The 9,784-nt window shown below is 40.6% G+C and overlaps 1 protein-coding gene across 13 annotated transcripts in view; it reads right to left on the bottom strand.

Annotated features, from left to right (window-relative positions):
* The window catches only part of LOC109463049 (sodium/calcium exchanger 3-like), a 33,575-nt gene that overhangs the window by 19,848 nt on the left and 3,943 nt on the right, over positions 1-9,784 (bottom strand). For 2 of the 13 annotated variants that reach the window (XM_019759744.1, XM_019759743.1), the window contains exon 2: positions 3,149-3,204. The exons of 10 other annotated variants lie outside the window; for them this stretch is intronic. The gene's annotated coding sequence lies outside the window, so the exon portion shown is untranslated. Of the gene's footprint in view, positions 1-3,148; positions 3,205-6,233; positions 6,307-9,784 lie in introns of those variants that run through there. One more of the 13 variants, XM_019759746.1, reaches the window with a different exon arrangement.

Raw genomic sequence — 9,784 nt, forward strand, 5'->3', positions numbered from 1 at the left:
ACTGTATATGCTGACTCCACATGTAACATTAGAGTTTCTATTTAAAGGACACAGTGGGGGTACATGTTTATGATGCTTGTTCTCAGATATTCCTTTTAAGCATGCACCAGATGCTCAATGTTTTCATCAAAGAGAAGGCGGAGTATTACCTGGTCGATGTTAGGCAACCTAGCAACACCAACCAGACACAACAATGTGTTTCCATTGCCATGGCAACAAAATGCTGGCATATATGCTGGAGGTTAGAAGTATTACATCCTTCTGTCAGCTTCCCGGCAACTTTAGAAAGGCCTTAATTAACAGTGAACCAAGGTAGTGATTTTTTGGAGGCAAATTGTAGCCATCCCAGCTCATTGCACTGGGCCCTTGTAGTTAGCATCTAAGTGGATATACCCAACTAGATTGGCATCCAGGAGAGATTTGTCCAAATGAAAGCAGAAATTTTAATCAGACTGATTCACTGATACATAAGGAATGGAGCCAATCAAAGCCCAGTGTTTTATGTTGTGGCAACCTGAAGGCTTCATGGGTAACAGGATTTATTGACACCATAAAAACTGCTCCTAATTTATATGTACAACATGTACCAGATATGATTTATCTTTTCTGAGAACATGGCCATCAATCATATTGGAGCAAGCTGTTTGAGTTTTGCAGCTGTCATGGAGACCGGGTCGACATGGGTTTCCATGATTGAGGAATAAATCAGCTTGGTGCTTAAACTCTGGGCCAAGGATCCCCTGAGCAAAGAACTAACTGGGCTAGCTTTTATGTGACGTGATTTGGGCTGTGATCTATGAGGCAGTCCAGGAGCAGCCCAGAAAGTCTCTATGCATGGTGATTACACTCTGCAATCAAGGTAATGAAAGTAATGCAGACTTATGTATTGGTCCAGTACTGGGGAGATAATTAGAAATTACAAATGATATCAAATTAGGTCATCTTAAGATACTAAATCTTCCGTACTCAGATTTATTGAATTAGTCAGAGGAAAACAGGGCCTCTGAATTTTAAACAGCTCATATAGCTCTGATAGATGGCAGGTGAGCCCAGGTTTAAACCATTGGTATAGTTAAGTTTTTCTCTTGTTTGATTGAAATGTGGTGTGAAGTACACAATATTTGATACCATTAATGGGGTTAAAAATGGGGAGAAATCCTCAAAACTAATCTAAGTATGACTATAAACAATGCAGCCTAAAATCACATCAGTACCAAACTATTAAGGTCCAAGCAGATATAAGGATCTGGCTCATTCTCTGTGTTTTACACCTGTTTTTTAGCAGTTAGTACTTTTTTTTTCTAGCATTGTATCTTTAACAGTTCACCATCAAATTTTCCTAAAATACAATACTTAGAAAGTGTATAAAAACAGAATCTGATGTAAAACCTGCATGAAACCAGCGAGCCGTGGAAGACAAAGTGCTATGGAGGAGGATTTCTGGATTGGTGTAAGTGGGAGCTCGAACTACATGAATGTAAGTAAGCAGGTAAAACACCAAGAATGAGCCTTTTTTTACATCTGCTTGGAGATTACCAAACTATTAGGGCACAAGATGGGATGGGAGGTCCAAAATACTTTCCAGTTCCGCCAAAGAGAGCAATTATGACCACATGTTGCACAGCTGCATTAAGTCCCCCTACCCCAAATTACTTTACTGTCAACCCCTTTTATTGCAAAAGATGAAATTGTCCTCTTTCTGTCTTGTCAGTGGATGTGACCTGAATGGAGAAGGTATATTTTGGGACAGCTGCATACTAGTAATTCAGCAATGCCTTGTGTCGTTTTTTTCCATTCAATTTTGCCAAACATTTTTTCTATCTTTCTGTCTTAGAAAGAGAAGGGGCCACAAGAACAATCCTTGTCATCATTGAAAATTACACCATTGACCATGAATGTTGTATAATACTATGTACCTCAAGAATGTCATGATTGTAATGTGAATCACAATAACTGCATTAAGCCAAGATACACAATATTGTAATTGCTGGACTGCTGATAAAATGGGTTAATCATGATGGACCATTGTAGCCATAGAAAAGTATCCCTCCTTTACACAATTATTAGTCAGTTCAATTTCTGTTCTGTAACAAGTTGTATTGGATGAACTTGCCATTACAAATGAGTAAACATGTACATCATTTTTTGCCTGCAGTACCATAGCCAACCTGTAGAGTTAAGGAGGCTGAGTTTTGTCTTCAAAACAGGAATAGCTTTAACGTTATGTAAGATAAACAGACTTTCAAGTTAGAGGAAACTACATTGTATAAGATATATGGTTATAAACTCCTTCCAGGCCCCCATACTGAGCCAATGTACGTACAAACCTAACCAAGTTATATTCTTCAGTTCATCCAATGATGAAGATTTGTTGTTGAACAACTCATCCAGAATCAAACCCCATCTGGCAGGATGCTTTCTCACCATCCAGTTCCATCATGTTTGATGAACACCTGACTCAGCAGGCTGTCTTTCCCTTGTGCACAGAGGTGATAACAGTTTTGCATGGCTACCTTCTACATTTGTACTGATAATGTGTAATGATACCGAATTAGATATGGCTCTAACTTTATCTTTCCTTTGCAGAACAAAGCAAAATAGTTCAGAAATTACATTGTATATTGTCAAGCTTTTCTTACACTGCTTATAACAGTTATGTTTATAAGCTGTTTCACCTTCTCTCTGCTGCCTAACCTATAATAACCAAGACAAATTTGGAGCCAAACCACTACCTTACCACTACCAGGCTAAAGGTTAAATGCTCTTTCAACATTATGAAATATGATATATATATATATAAATGGTACTTGTGTGAAAACCTTGAATAGTTTTTAGACACAACAGTTTCGCAAAAGAATTACATAATATGTTGATATCTCTCAACTGCAAAAAAACAACAACAAAATTTACCTCAACTCACACCCAGCCACTTCACAAGTAAAGTACACAGGCACACAAAGGCCTTGAGTCAGCTGTTAACTCAATGGAACTGATTGATAGTGCAAAGAAAACATCAGGTCTGTGACACAAAGAATAAACATAACAGGCAGGCATATTTTTAGTTTGTTATGAATGGTTGCCAGTTGCGTAGTGACAGCGTAGGTTATTGTACTGAGCATAGGTTATTGTACTGGCCACTGTTTCTCACCTCAATAGCTGGATGGATACAAGAGGTTGTGTCAGGCTACAGACATGGCAGCCGTCCTGGAGGCAAACAGGGAAAACAGTTCCTTGTCATGAGCTACATGTATGACTGCTTCGTTTCACACGCCACTCCTATCCCATCAGCATGTTTTCACATATATCCATTCAATCCGTAGAGACCTAACCTTTTTTCACCATTGTTTGCACCTATCAAACTATATTACAAATGGATTAACCAATGATTTGCTGTTGCAAGCCTAATAGCATATCCTACAACTTACATGTATCCATTCTGACAGCATTATTCAATCATGTTTACGATAATGACGACATTGGTTCATTGGACTAGTTAGTAATTGGTGGATTCTGAAAATCTGTATGCTAGTTAGTTATGCAGATTATAATAAACATCAATCATTTCTTATCCTGATATAACAGGCCATTCTGACGCAGTTAAGTTGTCACCTAGGAGATCAGTAATTATTGCCCCAGTAAGGGAATTAGGCATGCTGCAAACCTGAGTAATAAACAAGGAACAGCTATCCACATTGTACATGGTGAGATCAGAACAGAGAAACTTTTAACTCTACATTTATAAACCATGAGGGAGTCTATTTCAACAAATTGCTCTGAATAGCAAGTTGTATTTTTTGTACAGTTTACCGCTCAGAAGCCTGTCAACCAGTTTCTACTCTTTCCAGCCACTTCAGAAGCCTGGTAAAGGCTAGGTACAAAATACATTACATATCATTTCATTATAGCAAGTAGAAAAATAATGGACCAAAAATCATGGCATATTGGATTGAATTCTACCAATTGAACTTTTACATTGATTTGAAGATAAAGCTTTGTTGAAGGAGAATAAGACGGCTAAAACTACACAAAAGCATTTTGTCTCCCCTCTACTTAGGGCGGTGTGACCACAATGCTTTCTTGTCACTGATCTGGATTTGCAGGATAATCTTTCCCTGCTAAGCCAGTCTCTTGCAGCATTTGCTATGACAGGTGGTGCTGACATATTATCCCTACATCCATCTCCCAATGAGGTATTGGTAAGGAAGATTGTCTGACAGCTGCATGGCTCTTCAGAATGAGGGGGTCTCCCTACCAACATCTGCTTGGAGGTTGATGTACGCTTGGGGAAGGGGGCTTTAAAACAGGGCTGTCAGAAAACATTACATAACCTTCCCTACCAATGCCTGCTTGGATACTGATATAAGGTTGATAAGTCAACACAGCTTAGCGATTTACCCTAAACAGCTCAAAATACCACATGCCCACAATGAATGCACTCTTGAAAGTTGAATAAAAGGATGTTGGGCAGCTGCTATGCAATGAATCCTGTGTAGACTCTCCCGACACAAGCCCAAATAAAAGGGAAGAAAGAACCCCGTGCCTACTACACAATACTGTTTAAACATGGCAGCGAGAGATGCAGAACCAGGTCAATAGATGACAGCTCAGGCACGAGTTGGATACCAACCTCAACAAAAGGATTTCCAACCAACACTTACCAGCATCGCAAACATCATAAAAAGTAGCCGCTACAGGTAATAAATCAGTTCCTGGCTGTTTGGAGGACCAGTTGTCACCAGAAATGTGCAAACCTTCTTCAACCAGTCACACCATATTGATTCACTTCTCACAAAAGCAAGGATCCTGAGACGTTATGCTAGGCTGCGCACCAATTGCCTCTTGTCCCAGCACTCATTGTATGGTCCTGACCACCTCTCACCCCTACCTCAGTTATGCTTTGTGCCACATTCAATAGAGTTTGTTTGTGTTGCTGCTGTAGTTTTATTTAGCTCTGAGGTATTATCTGTAAACAAATCCTGTGTCTAGCGACCAGTCCACGTTCAATAGGTTGAAAAGAATGTATCTGGACAGCTGAAACTGATACCATAGGAAGCATCCATATGTGGTAATGTATGCTGGACTAACACTTTTTAGTCATCCATCAGCCCACTTTAATGTATTGATCTCGGGTGTAAGTATCCACTGAGATGGGTGGGAGCTACACCTGAGAGGTGGACGTGTGCCATACATGTGACCATGGTACTGGTCAGCAGAGGCGGCAAACAGTTACTTCATTCTGACCTGTATCTTTCACATACAAGGATTATAGGCAAACACACAACCTTCCCCTGCCTCCCACTAACTACAAATACCACCCTCCTGTGCAACCAGCTTCACATACAGGTGTTTTAAATCCTCTTTAAACTTGTGTTGCAAGATTAATGTCAGTTGGGGACTGAAGATTCAGACGGTACAAACCCAGTAGTCTGGACAGATCAATTTGTGCTGACGACCCATCTACTATATCATGTATATCGCATTACATGTATCCTTGGTTAGTGTTTAATTTCCAGACTAGTCCATCAGGCTACCTGTTACAACATCTTTATCGTTTTGATCATGCATTAGTCTGTATGTGTCCCCTGAGTTTCTTTAATCCTGAACCATTTCTAGCTAGAGTTTGCACTGATTAGATGAGACTTACTATATTAATGGACAAACCTAATTTGACTTCCAATACATATGCAATAAGGTTAATGTGGAATACATCCATATTTCCAGCAGCCTAGTGTGGTTAGTGCAGTAATCCTGCCACAAGGCTTCTCATGAATTGTTAACCATTTCTACCCTCCATGCCTAATGTTTCTGAATAACAGCATCCCTAAAATAGAGATATCTGTAGGGACACATTCTTTGTCCCCCAACATTAGATGTTCTTTTACGTCACAGGATACTCCCTTTGCAGTGATGTTTTAGAGAATTGAAAGGGCACATAACATACATGCATACATAAGGCATTAACCACAGGTCCACAAAAGATGTAACTATTACGACGATGATCAATATCTTTATTTGGAAGAAGTCAAGAAAGATAAAAACAAATGATTGAATATGCTTGCTGGGATGTAAATCATAGTGAACATGCCAGCCAACCCATCAAGCCAAGGGGAAAGTTTAAACCATTATGGCTGCCAAAGGAATTCACAGTAGTACCTGGCAAACTTCCCAATAACTCACCCACATATGCCCAACATTACAAGGTACTACTTTGAGAAAAAAAAATCATTATTCACCTCCTCAAGACCCTCTTGTGGGGTTTATTCCGCACATCAAACCTGAGAAAATGCTTCCGGCTTCTTCCCTCCCAGGTAGCCCCTGATGCAGGCTGAAGTGATAATGTAGGCAGAGTTATTCCCTTCAGCACATATTGATTACTGTTGGTGCATCTTGCCACTCAGACGGTCAGACCTCATGGTCGATAATGGGCCTCATGTTTGTCATTTCTAGTGTTTGTACCCAATACAAACTGTACTGTAGGCAAACTATAGGCAAACCCTGGAAGAATTTAGGCACACTCTACTGATCACAGAAGAAACTATTGTGGCAATTGTGTACTTAAAACACAATCTAAGAAAAACTGTATTTCATTGCATTGTTAAGCCGTGAAGGGTCTGTTCAATTTGTGAGAAGACCCCAGGTGCGCTCGGTCCGCGGTGTTGCCTGCAGACTGACACACTGAAAAGGAGCCTTTCATTACCAGATAGATTTCGTATGTCGAAGTAGCATATCTTATATGGATGGCGCTGGGAGCTGACGGGATTTAGGGGTGGCGTCACTGCCCAGCCGCTGACGCTTTGGGTAACAAGAGACGTCTCGGCTCCTCTGCACCGATCTTTAATCATAAGGGTGATTCACATTATCATATAAAGGAAAAGCAGGCCCCTGACGAAGAAGAAACATTCTCGTTCCTCCACTCCGATCCTCTCTGAATTTTCCGTGTAACATCAGCGAAAACAGTCTGAGTAGTATAGTCAGTAGTTAGTCTTAGGACCAAATTATATTACTCCCTTTGACACGTCAAAGTATGGAGGGAATGAGAGGACTATCTCAGTAACTTTTTTATGACGGAAGGTTTCTACCAGAAAGTTTAGCGTGATGTTCCCATCACCATTTGGCAGTCCGTCTGTGACAGTTGATGCTGGATCAGATGCTACTTTTTTCATTCTTGTCTATATAAACTACCATAAGGCTGTCTTTAACCTGATATCATGCGTTCGCTTGGATTTAAAAGAAGCAAAGCCCCTACCCTCAAAGAGAAAACTTTGACATCGAGATGAGAAAAGAACGCCCATATCATGAATGAACGTGTATATCTTCCCATCATGCCTCTGATAGAAGTTGATTAATTAATAAGGGCTGCGATAGTTAGCGTTTACTAAACAATGATGGATCTTTTGTTTCTCCATCACGACCGTTCGACCGCCTGCTCCTAGTTGGGCTTCATGTTGATTTGCATACTCTGAAGCGCAATTGAGATCGCTTCGTTTTTAAGGTGCCGACTCTGCATATTCAATTAGATTTCAAACCACTGCCGAGCTTTCGCATGAATTTTGTCATATTCACCTGCATTTCGCTATTTAGACTAGAAAGAAAATTGTCAACTAAACGTTTACACATTTCCGACACCCAAAACCTTCACCCTGGCAAGTACGTTCTATGTTTCATTGGACTAAGATCAAGGTTTGACATTTCTCTACCCTAAAAGGCACGATTTTGTATGGACAAACCGAAGTTGATTTCAAAACACTTGAAGATATTGTGCTCAGGTGGTGGCTGTCTGTACTTGCCTGCAACCTCACAAAACACCCAGAGGCACATTGAATATACTAGTAATTGTTTATTGCAAATTCTATATATATATAAAGCTCTAAAACATTATAATATCACCCAGCTGTTAATGTTATCTTACAGGAACTTTGCAAGATCCCTCTTTGTCGTATGGTATGGAGATATTGGTGCCGTACAAATGGTAACGTGGTTAACGTAAAGCCATTTAATTAGTGCCCGTACACACCTTTCCAGCTGTTCCGATAGAGGCTGCGACCACTGAGCGACCAAATGTTTGAGACTGAGAGATCACTCAATGATTTTTTTCCTAGATAAAGATAGATTTTTAGCGCTTTATGTGTGTTTTCTTTTCTTTTCTTTTTACCCACACACCATGTTCCAACTCTGAAGTCAAGTTTCACGCAAATTCAATTCGGTCGCCCGCCATCTACCGAAGAGGGGGTCTAACCAGCTGACTAACTTAATTCGAGGCTTAAAGAAAACCGATACGGCACAGTGATAGTGTAGGTTATTACATTCTAAGGTGCGGGAGCTGACAGGAGACCTCAGGCTCTATATGATATTCAATATGAATTCGAAAGGCGTTGTCTGTAACCACCACGTAACATGACGGTTATGGACCCGGCTTTTGTGGACTAGCTATGGATGTATGTATGTTGTATGACCAAGAGACAGGAGAACGGCAAGAAGCATGCGGAATTTGAACACGCGACCTTGAGATGATTCAGCAAAGGGATTGCTCACCGCCAGACCATTCCACGCTGCTGACAGACGGTAACGGGGGAGACAAACAAAACATACCCTAAAAATGACAGCTTAGATTTATCACGGGGCGGTGGAAAGAAAATAAAGCTTTACAATGAAGATCCAGCTCACAAATTTTTAAGTCTTCATACTTCGTCTTTTTTTAAGGGTATTGGAATTTTACGGGCAATGGGCGTTAGTAACTGTTAGTGGGACGGAACTGAACTCTGAAGCCGCTCCATTACGTGCCCGACGCAACATTGGCACATCTCATGACATTTCGTTCTTTTTCCGTGAACTGAGGGCAATAAAATAAATACAGGAGCATGTACATGTAAATGATTTTGGATAAAAAACGTCTCTCTACCCTTTTGTCCCGTTTCGTAAGCAGAACTTGAATATGAAACAGCTATGTCTTTTGTATCGGGTATGATGGGGAGTGATGATGACATTTCGATTACAACAAATAATCGGCGCACAACAGCTGAATATATAACCAGCATGAAAATATTACGTATGTACGCACTGCCTATATATAGCTAGCTACGCGAATGAAATTTGTAATTTTGTATGTCCGCAATGGAAAAACGTACGTCTGTATATCGTGTCTTTCTCTTGCTCTGCATCACCCACACCCCTTATCACAGGAGGCGTGTTGAGACTATAATATTGACCAAAAGTGAATGGTGGCATATCAGCCTAACTCGTGTATCACCAAGATAAGCACAGCTACCTACTCAGAAAGGAGTTGGAATGTGGAATGAAAGAAAGTTAACGGAGAGAGGTCTTGTCCAACAAGCAGAACCGAAGCCGTTTGCTTGGACTTAAAAGCCATGATTACTTCTTTGCCTCTATCGATAGACTGCAACAGTTCATCCTACGATTGAATTATTCGGCTCCCCTGAAGGATGGGTTCCGGTTGAAGTTCAGTATCAGGTGCAATTATAGCGGGCGCCTGTGAGGTTGAACGGGAGAGAAGGTTTCTGCCGCAGTCAATTGATGTTTCCATCTGCACAACAATACTGTGGCGAAGCGGTGGGAGGAATGCTAGCAGGGAAATGCACGTCGCTAGCCAAATTTTCGACCAAAAACATCATCATTTTGTTAAGATGGCATCAGGAACGAATAAATGCAAATATGTATGGTTATATCTATGCTTTTGAAATGCCCAACATGACCACTTCGCAGGCATTACGGACATATCCGTCCATTTCATTTGTGTATCACAAAATTATGACTTGCATAAGTGTAC

This window comes from Branchiostoma belcheri, unplaced genomic scaffold (assembly GCF_001625305.1).
Source record: "Branchiostoma belcheri isolate BF01 breed outbred unplaced genomic scaffold, Haploidv18h27 scaffold121, whole genome shotgun sequence".
NCBI classification, from domain to species: domain Eukaryota; kingdom Metazoa; phylum Chordata; class Leptocardii; order Amphioxiformes; family Branchiostomatidae; genus Branchiostoma; species Branchiostoma belcheri.